The 15,308-nt window shown below is 41.8% G+C and overlaps 1 protein-coding gene across 4 annotated transcripts in view; it reads right to left on the minus strand.

Moving 5' to 3' along the window:
- Nucleotides 1-15,054, minus strand: part of ZNF148 (zinc finger protein 148) — a 125,261-nt gene extending 110,207 nt beyond the window's left edge. For 3 of the 4 annotated variants that reach the window (XM_061193188.1, XM_061193187.1, XM_061193185.1), the window contains exon 1: nt 14,870-15,054. The gene's annotated coding sequence lies outside the window, so the exon portion shown is untranslated. Of the gene's footprint in view, nt 1-6,075; nt 6,147-14,869 lie in introns of those variants that run through there. The other variant, XM_061193186.1, reaches the window with a different exon arrangement.
- Between the last annotated feature and the right edge of the window lie 254 nt (nt 15,055-15,308).

The raw sequence follows: 15,308 nt of genomic DNA on the forward strand, positions 1-15,308 counted from the left end.
ACACAATACAGTCCAATATAAGTTTGAAAAAAACAGGGTTAGGACGGAAAGGAGGGTGTCAATTAACGTTCGTCGGCTCCTGCTGTCAGGCAGACACTTGTTAGGCGCCGAGAAGCCACTCACAAAGTTTGCCATCTCGCTGGGGGAAGGGGCCCCGACCGCGCCGCGGGCCCCGACCCGGAAGACGGGTGTCTGGAAGGCCCCACCGCCCGCCGTGGCCCGGGCGCGCCAGCCACCCCGGCAGGAAAAACCCCAGCTTCTCGGCGCTCCTCCGCCGCCTCCCTGCACACAGGCGCACTCACGCACGCGCGCGCACACTCACACACGTACACACAACAAAAGGAAGCCGTGCGAGCCGCGTGCGGAGGTTTGCTCCGGCGCTCAGGGAAGCCCCTCCTCCCGGCCCCCATCGCGCCGCGCGGGGCCTGCTCACTTGCTGGAGCGCCCCCCGAGGGCCCGTGGGTGCACGGATCCCCAAGGCCCGCGGCCCACCGGACCGGCCCCACCCGGCTCGGCTCTGCTCGGCCGCGTTCGCGGGCAGCTGCGGCGGCTCTGGGCCCACCACCCGCGCAGCTCCGCCCGCCGCCGAGCCGAGCGCTGGCAAAATCCCGCCCGGGAGGGCCTGGGCTCCCAACCGGAGGGCTCCCTACTTGCCGGGTTTCTCAAGAAATAAAACTATTACACTTAATTATCCTTGGTAAAATTCCTCACTACGTACCGTGGGATATTTAAGTCCCGTTCCTTACCGAACCACTATCAAAAGTAGTATCCAACACAACACTCCTTACAATAAGAAATCTTTCAGTAACCTCTTCTTTAATCCTTCCTCTTCCTCTTACTTTTCTACACCTTAGTTTACTCATTTTAGTTTTCTCTTGCCTTCCTGTTTTCAACCTATGAGACACATTTTCCCAAAAGAATAATCTTCCCTAAATTACCGTCTTTCCAATTTTACCCTTTTGAAATTTACTTTTCTAATAGTAACAAGATTTCTCGTAAATCCCTTCCATTACACCTCCCACTTTATACAAAACCTCTCCACAAGTAACTTCTATCATTTTATCAGCATCTACCAAATCAATTCATAAATAACTTTCTCAAATACTGCATTTTTTGTTTGTTCCTGCATTCCCTCAAAGCTAACACTCTCCAACTTAACACACAAATTTGCTCCAAATTGCCCTCAAATTTTGTGAACCTATTCCAGAGAGGCCACCAAAGTCACTGAAAAATCTATTTCCTAAACATACCCCAATAACTTAATGATCTTTCCAAATATTCTCTACCAATTCATTTGAATCACTCTTAACAAGACTACCATACATTTCCCCAAAGACTCTAATTACAGAACCTAATCAGATTAACACATTATCTCTACCATCATATGTATCTACACATGCAGGTGTATATGTATGTGTTGACAAGTATATAGGGGACCCTGCAAAACATCAAGTGTGTATTTCATTCTAATCCCTTATATATTGGCTCCTCTCAAATTTACAAGGAAAACTCCTTCACACCAACCAAGATTTTCAAGCATCCATCCCCTGTCTTGTGAAGTCATTTATCTATGTTAAATTAACGTATCATTTTAAAACATACTGTCTCCACTTCTACAATAATCATTCCTCACACCTTCCTTAAGATATCCATCATTAGTCTAACCCACACAATCCACTCAAATATTCAGAATATCCCCCACTCGCCAAGGCCTAGCTATGTCTAAGGCAGGTCCTAGAAACAATTCTAGACTATTGGCAGATTACAGCAAAGTTGTGAATTGAATAAAGCGACATCCCTGGACTGTCTCAGGCCTTCAAAGCTCTGGGTGGTCTCCATAGGTCCTTCATTATTAAATTTGGTGATTGACTAAATGTAGAAATAAAGGAAGAGAAAAAAAAAAAAAGATGAATGACCCAGGGCTAGATTTTGGAACTAATTCTGAAGCAAAGCTGCAATAGGACGGAAAACCAATACTATATATTTTGTGCTTTGTTGTATTTTTCTCACTGCCACTAAATAAGCTCTCTCTCGGAAACGTGAAAGAGTATCAAAAACCCTGATCTGAAGAGGGAGGGTCAGAAAGTATTCTTTGCTCAGAGGTTGAAAGAGTTCACTTATCATGTGAAGAATATAATGCAAATACTAAGGATTTGAAGCATACAGTATTTTTCCCTTAATGGTTTAAAATGCCAGTTGCTGGGACCACAGCGAGGCACTAGTGGAGAATCTCTAAAAGCAGTTAGGTAAGCACTTGAGAGTCAAGTCTTTCATAGTACAAGGGAAAAGTTGCCAGAACACAAAGTCTGACAAAAATCAATGCTACTATGTAACTGGACAAGCAAAAGTTTGATAGCAGAGACAAACCCAATGGATAAGAGGCCTGGTCTAGGTCTTAAACACCATCAATGGAAGATGATGAAGCCCTGAGGTGATAATGCTGAAGATTTAAAACAAAACAGGGACTTTCCTGGTGGCACAGTGGTTAAGAATCCGCCTGCCAACGCAGGGGACACAGGTTCGAGCCCTGGTCTGGTAAGATCCCACATGCCATGGAGCAACTAAGCCTGTGCGCCACAACTACTGAGCCTGCGCTCTAGAGCCTGTGAGCCACAGCTACTGAAGCCCACACGCCTAGAGCCCGTGCTCTGCAACAAGAGAAGCCACCGCAATGAGAAGCCCGTGCACCACAACGAAGAGTAGCCCCTGCTCGCTGCAACTAGAGAAAGCCCGCACGCAGCGACGAAGACCCAACGCAGCCAAAACTAAATTAATTAATTAAAAAGAATAAAATAAAACAAAACAAAAAAAGAAGCAATGTTTCAGTTTTAGCTCTATTTTGGTTTTGGAATTGGCATGACAGCTCCTTTAGAAATGTTCAATAAATGATAAATAACTAGAAATAAGAAAGCATATTTAGAACTGTATACCTATACAGATAATAAATGAAATGAAAAAACAGAGCAGGCCATCCTCCTAAGAACACTAAGAAATATATGAGATAAAAGTCATAGCCAAAAAAAAGGAAAAAAAACTACAGAAGCCATTTTAGATCCCTTAGGACACCTCCTTTTACCATCCACCCCATTCTTTCCACTTTTTACCTGAACCTCTTTACATATACAAATTATCACCACACAATTTTTGCAAACAAAGTTTGATGTGGTTTTGAGGCACTCAAGTAGAGATCAAAGATCTCAATGTTTCTATCATTCATGTTATTTTTTTAAAAAGTTATGCATGACACACTATCACCTTTATAATAACATCAAGGATAGCAAGGATTGTCCTTACATGCACAGAGATGGAATACGGTCCTGGCATTGTTTCCTAGGTGGCATTATGTTTTCTCCGTATTTTCTCTGTTACAAGCTACTCACTGTCCTCTTCGGCTTACTCTTATTCCTATTCAGGGCAACTCCAACCTCCTCATTCATTTCTATCCATTTACTAGCTCCTATCAGCTTATCCATGTTCTACTGTCAACAAACTAACCCATGTCTTTTGCCTTTCATATTAGTACACCTCCACCTCACCATTTTTTTTCTTTCATTGTCTCATTTCTAATCCACGAATATCTCTCAGTTGAATTTATCTCGGTATACTACACATGAATGGAAATGATTTTGCAAATATAATTTATTTATAAAAAATTTAAAGAACTGGTGACTGTAACAAATCCATCTTTTTATCTCCACCACCATGCCACAACAACAATTCAGATCACTATCATCTCTTGTCTGGATACCTCCTCATCTTATCTCAAGCTTGGCGTTTCCTCAACAACCTGCTTCTCAGGACTTAGCTATCCATTCTCTTACTCCTTCAGCTTGATAAAAGCACCAACTGCTTCTTCTTGTTCCACAAGGCCACTCCCGCTGCTCTTCTATCACTAAAAAAATCTCTTTGCAGTTCACATTACTCACTTAAACCATTCCATCTGCAACATCTACCAGGTTCCAGAATCCTTCCCACCTTCCTTCCCCAAAGACTTCAATTCTACTTTGTCCCATATTCAGCCATTATCCTCAGTGACTGAGGTGCTGAAGAACTGCACGCTGACCTTCCTAAACTCCTAAAACCTTCATCTGCACTTCAGTCACCCACACATATATACTGAAAACAGATCATCAATTGGAAGTGCTGTACCACTAGGATTGTAACTTCAGAGATCTTTTTTTTTTTTTTTAACCACAACTACTTTATTTTCTAGGTCTACACCTGCTCTTCACCTCCTTCTGGCTTCACCTATCTCCCTACACAGTTTAAATCTGTCCATCAGCCATTTTAATACTGCCCTCTCCGGAATATCATGACCTCCCATTTATATTCACCATGCATCTCCACAAAGAGAGACAATCTTCACCATCTGTTTTTTCCACACCCACACACTAGGTGTCAAGCGCCACCAGAAACCTATGAAATCTTCTACAACTGACTTATTCTAAATACAACTCTCCAACTCATTGACTAATCCAAATCAGTTTCACATTTAAGTTCTTAATCTCATCAAATACTCGATCTCTTCCATAAAATTCCCTCAGATCACAACTTCTCCACCTGTAATCAAATCCCCTTTATAGCTTCTAAAATGCTGTATCTTTTCATCCATCTGTTGCTTCTTGCCTTCAGTTTTGGAAAAAGAGTTGTTCCTCCTTCCTAAAATAAACTTAATACAGTTCCTATAGCCGATGCTTCCATATCCTCCCAACCCACTTAGCCCTTTAACCCTATGCACTCTGGTCTCCAAATTGCTCTCTTGAAGACCAAAAAACAATTCCATGACCAAATCCTATGACCCACCACCCAAGTTCTTATCCTCTCTTTGGCAATGACACTTGAACTACCTCCTTTGATTGACATCACTGTAACACATGATTCTACTCTGGTCTCTGTAGTTGCTTCTTCTGTCTCCAGTGACTTCTAGTCCTCTTCTTAGCCCAAAGAGTGGGTATTTTTCCCAAGTTCTGTCCTGTAGCTATCTCCAATTCTCTCCCCCTCAGGGTTTCATCCCTTACCACTGTTTCTACATTTTCTATCCTCATATGGATATCTTCCCCCCCAGCTCCCCAAAATAATTTTTAAACCATCACCTTCTGCTACAATCTAATTTATTCCTGAGAAATTAGAATACATAATTATTGCTTTTAAACTAAATTCTTCAATTACTGCTTCAATTAACACCTCAATCATTAATCCAGATAATTTTACAGCCATCAGCGCCCTATCAAACCCAGAATTAGTAGCTTCAATTACCGACTCTACGTACACGTTCCCAAATCTCCACTGGAACTCTTTCCTCAGCTGAAGCCAATATTTTTAACTCTAGCTAGATAACTCTCCTTAGATACTTCCACTGGTGCCTCACATACTGGTCAATGTGTCTTAAAACCAAAGTAGCCATTCTTCCCCACCAAAATGGTTCTGCTAATGGATCCAATAATTTCTTTTAATGGCACCACCATTCTCACAGTCACCCAAACTAAATGTCCTGGAGTTTCCCTTAACTTTTCTTTTTCTCTTTTTCTTCACTGTTTCCCAAAAGCCCATTTGCCATCAAATCCTTCAATTCTTTCTTTGAAATATTTCTTACATCAATCCCTTTCCTTTTATTCCCACTACCACTATCCCAACTTAGATTCTCAATACTTCACACTTCTGTCATAATCTTCTAGTTACTAGGTTCTCCTCATTGCAAAAAACAGAGAAACAAACAAAGCAGGTCACCAGATTAGTATTCTTAAACCCACTCAGAAATCATCAGTGGCTCTCCACTACATACTGAGTCAAGTTAAAACTCTTTATATTTCCAAAAAGAAGGAACTACTCAATTTTCCAACAATCATGGAATGGATAAATACATTGCGGTATATTCACATAATGAACCCCACAGAGCAATGAAAAAGAATGAACTACTGCTGCACATATCATGGATGAATTTCACAGACATATGGTAAGCACAGGAAACCAGACACAGAAGTATGATTCCACTAATATGAAATTCAAAAACGTATAAAACTACTCTGTGTGACAGAGGTCAGAATAGCAGTTACTTTTGGTTGAAGGAGACATCACCTTGGAGGGGACACATGAGGAAACCTTCTGGGATGTTGGGAATGTTCTTTGTATTGAACTGGGTGGTGATTACATCAATGTAAACCTAAAAGAAAAAATTAACCTGTACTCTTAAGATTTGAGCATTCTTTTTTTTTTTGAATTTTTATTATTTTTTTTATACAGCAGGTTCTTATTAGTTATCTATTTTATAATATTAGTGTATATATGTCAATCCCAATCTCCCAATTCATCCCACCACCACCACCACCCCACCCCCTCCACTTTCCCCCCTTGGAGAGCATTCTATATGTTATTTCTCAACAAATTTTTAAAAACCAGTTTGGTCTGGATTTTTAGATGTCTACTTTACAGCTTTATTTTCTCCTCCATTCATCAACATGAACCCTAAATTCCAGCTAATGTAGACCACCAACCCCTCAGCATATCCAGAATTTTTCTCACTGTCACTCATATCACTCCTTCCTCTTGGAATGCCAACCCTCATCATCATGCCTACTATAATCCTATTTATCCTTTAAGCTCTAAGCTACATACCAATTCGTCCACAAAGTTGAACCTGCCATAGTACTTCCGTCACAGACAGATGTGTACACATTTTTGTCCCTGAATAAGCTCCTGAAGAATATGAACATGTTTATGTCGTATATAAATGTGTATCCTTCATACTGCCTACAACAGAACCTTGCACACAGTAAGTATACAAAAATATTTCCTGAATTAATAAATCCTGGCAGACCATCAAAAGCACCCTCCAATCTTTTTTTTTCTTTTATTTATTTATTTATTTATTTATTTATTTATTTATTTATTTTTGGCTGTGTTGGGTCTTCGTTTCTGTGCGAGGGCTTTCTCTAGTTGTGGCAAGCGGGGGCCACTCTTCATCGCGGTGCGCGGGCCTCTCACTATCGCGGCCTCTCTTGTTGCGGGGCACAGGCTCCAGACGCGCAGGCTCAGTAGTTGTGGCTCGCGGGCCTAGTTGCTCCGCGGCATGTGGGATCTTCCCAGACCAGGGCTCGAACCCGTGTCCCCTGCACTGGCAGGCAGATTCTCAACCACTGCGCCACCAGGGAAGCCCAGCACCCTCCAATCTAAACCCTTCTTCTCAAACCTATCTATCGCTGTCTTCACTCACTATGCATTCCTCACCTTACATATTTAATCATTCAGCAAACAACTGAGGACCTACTACATGCAAGAAACTGTAACTATCTATTCTAATGTACCCTACCAAACTACCCAAAGGTGTAACCCAATTTCAGCTGCTGCCTTTTGACTCTTTCCCCAACTCTAATTTTCTAGTCATCTTCCCCTCCTCTCTCTGTCCAGTCACATCCCACCCCCTCATTTCTAATCCTCCTGCTATCAAACTAATTCAAGCCCTTCTTAGTTTCTCCTGTAGCCTCCTAACTGGGCTTCTCACCTGCAATCATACTCTACCACCACACTGCCCGCAATCTATCCTGTATGGTATAGCTATTGGCAGATTAAGGTATCTAATATACAGTCCTTGGTTCAATTCTCTACTCAAAAAAAGTTCAATAGCTCTATGCATGCTTTAAATCCTAGACTAACATATTTTAATCCTCACAGCAACCCTTGCCAGAAGGTATAATGATTATCAATTTCCTGATGAGAAAACTGAGGTTCAGGAAGGAAGTAATTCTCTCCATAATCATAGTGGAGGTAAATAGAAGGGACAGAACTAAAACCCAGCTTGTTTGCTTACCAAGCACAACACTATGTTACATCAAATACAAACTACTTAGCTTTCAAGGCCATCCATTTTCAACCCAACCCCAACTGAGCCTTCCTACCTTATATCAAAGTATGCCCTATTCATGAACTCTGTGTTCCAAACTACAGGTTATGATCAATTATTTAGTTCATCATGAAATCAGTTTAATGAGTGACAGCCATCTTTTCTTTTTTTCTTTTTAGCCAAACAATAATAGAAAACATAGAGTGCATCCAACATGGTAAGGACAGTTACTGTTATTGAAACCTTTTGTTTTATACATATACACAAACATTCATACATGCCTATGTTAGGTGAAGATATGACATGTTTTCCTTACTGTGGATCATAGTAAAAAAAATTAAAACCAACTCACTATTCCTCACATCTCCTTGGCTTCTCACCTCCATGCTTTTGCTTTTGCTAATCCCTTGGGTTGGAATGCTCTTTCTAATAATTTCTGCCAGTCAGAATCCTGTCCATCCCTTCAAAGACTAGCTAAAATGCCACTTCCATGCTACTAAATGCAGTCCCAGGTTTTCCCCTAATCAAATGTTTTTTCCCACCTTTTAACTTAAGTAACATTATTTTTCTCATAATACATTTGTGATCACAGTGTAGTTATTTGTGCTCAAGTCCAGCCCCTCTATTAGAATATAAATCCCAAAGGATGTAGCCGTGATTGCATTTAACAGTGCTTTTGCATATAACAAATGTGCATTACCTGCTGACTAAAAAAACTCATCCCATTATTTTCTGAAACCTCAGTTATAAATCAACATCATAAATAATTTCCACTACATTCCAAACTTCTGAAACTCTCATCCTTCAAACAGTCTTACCATCTTACTCCCAAAATTAGCCATTTCCAATAATCCTCTACCTTCAATCTTCCCTTGCTTTCCTCTAACCATAACCTGTCATATATCAATAACCTTTTTCTTCTTTCAGAATCATACTTTCCATCAAATAACACCTTTTCTTCTCCAATGCTTATCTTCCACTTTATTCTTAGTTCTCTAACATCCATAATGATAGGTCTTATATTCTTTAAACAGATATTTCTTTCATTTTCTCTTCAACTAGACTTCAATTATTTCAATTCATTTATGGTATACATATTTTTGTCAGCCCCATTAAACTCTTTGTAGAAAAAGGCAGGTTATGAATAAATAAATTGAAACAAAACATATAGATAATTTAGATAAATTACCTCAGATACTTTCTCATTCATTCATTTATTCAACAAGCATGTGTCTACTGGACACATGTCCTCAATTCTCTTGTCTATTCTATTCTGTAATTCAGAAAGCAACTTTGAGAAAAGCATGCAGGAAACAGAGCCGAGTTGACTCATACTCTTCACTCACAGAGACCAAGTCATTTGTGGGGTACAGGCTCAAAAAAGGAAAAACTACAAGTTATACTAGACATAGATGGAAATAGAGCACCCCCCGCCACCAGTTGTTTCAGGGGGCTCAAAATCTACCCAGCAAAGGTGAATTTGAAAAGGAACCAACCAGTAGGAGTAGCTAAAATGAAATAGGCAGAAAGCCTTCAGACAAAAATAGATCCAGACTCTAGGTTCATTCTAGGGCTGCAAGAGAAATTTGGAGCAATTTAGTTCCTGTCCTGAGATCCCTAAGAAATCCTTTCAAATATCCAGCTAAAGTACGGTACACTTAAATCCTTTCCCCAAACCTTAGCCAATACTCATTTCTCCATTCTCTGAACTCCTACAGCACTTACTGTCTGTGAAACTCATGTGGGAACTTAATCATAAACTACCTTGTTCACAGTAATGAACTGTTAACAAACAGAGCCAGAATTTATTTACGTATTAAAATCAGTGTGGTCCTCTTTAAAACAGTTACCTTGGGAGGCTACCACTTACTTATTTATTCACTCCATCTATCCAACCATCTGATGCATTTAACCAAAATTCATCTAGTACCTAACTAATTACATGTGAAGCTATTGCCACTGTTCAAAATATTTCCAAATTCCTCTTTGGGAGTACTTTCCAAAGTCAGTTAATAAGTCAATCAAGAAAATCATCCCCATTTCTGTGACTGACTAAATTTAAACCAAAACTATTCTTTATTCACACTACTTGATACTGACAGATCTTCAACATTTCTAAAAATCAAATCTTTCAAACTAAAAAGATTTGTCCCCAATGAGACCATTCAGAATAACATTATGCCTTGTATTATTTGTAACTGTGCCATCCTAGAGGGATTATGAACTCCTAGAGAATAGGGACCATGTTTTACTCACCTTTATAGACTCCCTCCCCTCAAGAGCACACAATAGGTACTCAATATATAAGTAAACTGTATATAATGTGCTAGACGATAAATCAGAAAAGGTGTTCTAAAAATGTTTTGAACACTAGTACTGAAAGTGACTACCAAAATACAAAAATCCTCATCTGGAGGTACTGTATACTTTTGATACTTGTTTTAAAAAATCAATTTTCTGAAAGAACTGAGGATTGTGGGAGAGAATGGAGGATTGTGGGAGAGAAACAATTGTGGGAGGGAAAGAACTGTGGAATATAATAGGGAATTTGGAGAAAGAATGGGTAATTTTGTAAAAGAAGGGGTAATTTTGTGAAAGAAGGGGTAATTGTGATAGAGTGGCAAGAAAGGGAATTTGGGGATACATGCTAATTGTAAGAGAGATGGAGATTCTGGGAGGAAAAAGAATAGTGGAAGGGACAGGGAATTTTAGGAAAGAATGGAGGATTGTGGGGAAAACGCAGACTGTGGGAGAGCCAGGGAACTGTGGGAAAAAAGAGAAAAAAATCAATTTTCTGAAATCTTACACTGTTATAGAATTACTTCACAAATGTCTTTCTCCCCCTAAAAGAATAAAAATACCATAAATTCCTTGAGGGAAGAAACTTCATCTAACACTTTTTTATTATCCTAAAAATGAATTAAATCAGACAGATTCTTAAAACAGCTAAAGATCTCTAAACAGTCATTTAGGCCTAAGGTAAGAAAATCCAAATTAAACCAGCCCCCAGCTCCAGACCAGATTTACTCAGATTAAACTAGCCTCAGATTAGAAGAGAACCTTTGGTCCCACCCATTAGGTGTTTCTGCAGGATTGTTCCAGTCCCATTCTAATCCATTCTGCCTTCCCTTATATCTAAAGGCCTTCCCCAGTCAGATATCCCTTTGTCCTTCACTATCTCAAATACATACACACACAATTTTGTCTGCAATACCTCCATAGTGCTCAGCAATTCCACACAGTCCCACCACCATCAGTAACAGTGAACACTACTTTCTATCAAACATTCAACAAGTACTTACTAAGCACTTAAGAATCAAGCTGGGACTTCCCTGGTGGTGCAGTGGTTAAGAATCTGCCTGCCAATGCAGGGGACACGGGTTCGATCCCTGGTCCAGGAAGATCCCACATGCCACGGAGCAACTAAGCCCATGCACCACAGCTACTGAGCCCGTGTGCCACAACTACTGAAGCCCATTAGCCTAGAGCCCACGCTCTGCAACAAGAGGAGCCATCACAATGAGACAGCCTGAGCACCGCAAGGAAGAGGAGCCCCTGCTCGCCACAACTACAGAAAGCCCACACGCAGCAACGAAGACCCAACACAGCCAAAAATTAATTAATTGAAAAAAACAAGCTGTTGTGAGTTTCCCCAGAGATTAAAGAAAGTCTCAGGTCTAGAGCAGGTTACAATCTAGCTACCATTTGCAAAACAAAGAGAAATAATTCCCATAAACTAATATAAGATTTAGCACTATACAATCAACATATGAATGCTGTTCTTATTCAAAGTAAGGAAGATTCTCAGGAGGTGGGGTTACTTAAACAAGTCTCTTGAAAAGAGGAGCAACATCTTTCTTTCTATACGCCCAATATCTGTCACCCTGACTCAGGGACGTTGTACCTACCAAATTTCAAAAACCAATATTTTATGAATCTATCATAATACATGAGCAGCATGCTCTTTTCCACCATATTCCCAACTTATTAGTGACTTAAATATGCTAATTTCCTTAAAGACTGCCACAAATCTGTCTCACCACTGTAAAAATCTCCTTCACAGTCAACTATATCCAAATGTCCTCAGAATGCTTTACCTTTTCTTCAGCCTCCCACAAAATTATCACCATCTCCATCATACCCTGTCCCTCATCCTCCTCTCCCTCTTATCAAATTTCCCCATCCCTCCCTCTCTCCTCCACAAAGAAGAAACACATATTCACACCAATCCATTCCTTCCTAAACACAAGAACTGCCACAGAAGCCTGGAAAGAACAATCAAGGATCATTTTAATCCATTCCCAGATTCCCCACACTAAAACTCTCCTGAAGACTGTCAAAGAATTCTGCACAGTTGACCTGGTAACTACTTCCAAGATGAACAACTATCACTGCCAAGCAACTCCTCCTCATCTCTAACCAGCAACACTTATGCTGCAAAGATGCTATTTCCTACAACCTAGTCTTTCCTAAAGGTCCATCCATCAAACTTCCCTTAATCATCTCACCCAGTTTTTCCAGTCTAATTTTAAATGTTTTTCTTTAAGAATATTAAAGATATAAAGACATCAAATTAAAAAGCTAAAATAATAACTATCAAAGTTTGAAAAGGAGAAAAGGTATAATGACAGTGACACAAATCCTTTCCACTCATAGTAAGAAGTCTCTTGACTTCTTTTTTAACATCATTTTGATCAATCAAGAAATAAGAGTACATGCATATTACTTGGAGACCTAGAGAAAAGCATGATAAGAACTATAAAAATTAATGATTAAAAGTAGTCTCTGGAAAGTGGGACTGCAATGGACAGGTGAGACAGGGGTTATTGCTTTTCATTATAAGCTCCCTCAGGACAATTTTTTAAATTATGTACATGTATCATTTCATATAATTTAAAGGAGAGAAAAATAATGATATACTTTATTTAAATCCATTAAACTTACAAAAATTAAAAGAACTGATAATATACAGTGCCAAAGAGGGGAAGGAAAACAGACTTTCTCATACTATGATGACAATAAAAATGGGTACATGCTACTATGTCATATATTGAAGCCCTTAAAAAGAACAAATAACTCCAAATGTACTGACATGGAAAGTTTTCCAGATCTTTTAAAAATAATCCTGGATTATTTCTATAAGAAAAATTTTAATAAAAGCCCTTATCTACTCAAATGCTAAATTATTCTCCTTTAGAGTTATTTGCTGAAAGAATGAATGAATTTTCCCATCCCTCCCCCAAATTTCTGTCTTCGCCTTTAATCCCTCCACCCTCTATAGCCATAAAACGGTTTTTCATACTACCCTCTCTTCAGTTTAATTAATTAACATAACAACATAATGTGTATATAGTCTTTCTTAATAATATAAAAGGTGACTAATTTTCAGATACATTTTAAGGGTATGGTTCTAGCCCAGAGTTCCCTCTTCAAAATCCAGTCCGGTGTGAGCTCAGCAAATCCAACAGCCTGGGTACATTTCCTGATAGGGAAATGCTAGTACTCCCTCCAACCTGGCTCTAGAATCATCCAGTCTCTTCAGGTTCTCCCAGACCTCAAAACAACCAGTCCTGACCTCCTTGCAACTTAAGACCAAAACAGATATCCTAATCCTCCATTCTGCAGGCCCACACTTTGTAGACTGATGCATTTTCTTCAATACCACCATGCCTCAGTGAGAGTATCCATTCAGGAACAGTGAATGGCAAAAGATCTCCCACCAGCCCCAGGGTTATGGAACCAATCCAGTCAGTTAGACTAACCTGAGCTACAAATCGAGTCTCCAAAGAAGGGCCACCAAGCATGAATTCTCCCCACCATTAATTATAACCCTGTGTACGGCAACCCAAGCTGCATAATATGGCAACAGTTCTCTTGGACCATATAAGCTGGGCAGTGAAGAAGAAAACCGCCAAGTCAAGTAATTTCCATTCCAGCATCTGCCAGCATAGAGTTCACCCAGCCTCTGGTAAGTGATAATATTTCAAAATTGCTAAAATCTAAACTCCATGGCCTAGAGAATCCCTGTAGGCCAGGCATTTTCTTAAGGTCTGCTTCAGAGATTCTCATATTCACTGGTGCAGGTCTAAAATGTCTCAGACCAAGCGACAGACTAAGGTCTAATTCTCAGTGACCCCAACCACTGCCGGTACCCGCACTTACCGGATGTCATCTACAGAAGAGCCCAAACAGGTTCGGAACTAGGCCATCCTGGCCCATCTGGAATAACTCTTTAGTCCTTGGGCCAACACTTATTAATTCTGCTACATCTGTCTATTCTATCATGCATTCTCTTCATATTGTCCAGTATTTAGCACTCCCTCTTGCTTCAAACGTACCCTTTCTATTCAGGGAAACTCCTTATATCCCTTCTTTTCTTTCCTTAGAAACGCTTCAGTTCTTTCCACAACGAAATACCTAATGTATCTGCACAATGAACACCCCCCCAGAATCCTCAAGACTCCTCCACAGCCACCCCCTGCATTCCTCCACCTACCCGGCATCCTTCCCTCCGGCCTCTCTCCTAGTGCACGCTCCCACTACGTTTCCTGCAAGGATTCTCTTTTCTCCAACCCCTGCCCTTCCCTTCTCCCAAAGAACACATTCAGGCAGCAACAGTGACTGAGGCCTGCGGTGCATAAAGCACTGCACCAGGCACGGTGATCAGAGACCTGGTGTCTTCCTAAGCTTTTCACACCCACACCCAGCACCCTCTGGCCACCCTGTGCAACCATCCCACCTCCTTCCCTACCCCTGACACCCCCCTCAGGCCTCGGAGGCCGCCTTCTCGCTTCAGCCACCCCCGTCATTATCCTTTCTCAACCCCCCCAACCCACCATCCGCGCCCTGCTTCCTCCCGTCCCCCAGCCAGCTCCTGCGTTTCCCTCGGCCTCGGCCGGTCCCCTGGCCACCCTCGGCCTCGCCACGGCCCGCTCCCCCCGGGTCAGGCCGTTACCGCCGCGCGCTCCCCCCGCGCGCCGCCCCCTCCCCCTCCCTCCCCCGGGCCCGGGCCTGCCAGGCCGAGCGCTTTACCGCGGGCGGGTGCCGAGTCGCGCGGTCACCGATTGCAGACGGCGGCAGCTTCAACCTTTCTAGGGGCCTTAAGAGGAGGGGAAGGGGGGAGGGGGGAGAACTTTTGCTGTGGCAGCTTCGGCAACAGCTCCCACCCCTGCGCCTTTCTCCTCTTCCTCCCCCTCCTCCTCCTCCTCTTCCTCCTTCTCTTCCTCCTCCCAGAGCAGTAGAGATGCAGACATGCCGCGGCTAGAGCGCCGCCGCGGTCGCCGCCACTGCCGGCGCGGTGCATTGTGGGAAGCCCCGCACACGGGGAAGTGCTCGGCGGCGCCGGCCCTCCCTGGGCCGGGGACCAGGCTGGAAAGACCCAGCGTGGCTTCGATTTCGGCGCCTGCGTGTCACCAGCCCAGTGTGGCCGGGGAAGCTGGCCCTGAGCCGCGGGGGTCCCTTCGGGCTGGGC

The sequence above is a fragment of the Eubalaena glacialis genome, chromosome 6, assembly GCF_028564815.1.
Source record: "Eubalaena glacialis isolate mEubGla1 chromosome 6, mEubGla1.1.hap2.+ XY, whole genome shotgun sequence".
NCBI lineage: Eukaryota > Metazoa > Chordata > Mammalia > Artiodactyla > Balaenidae > Eubalaena > Eubalaena glacialis.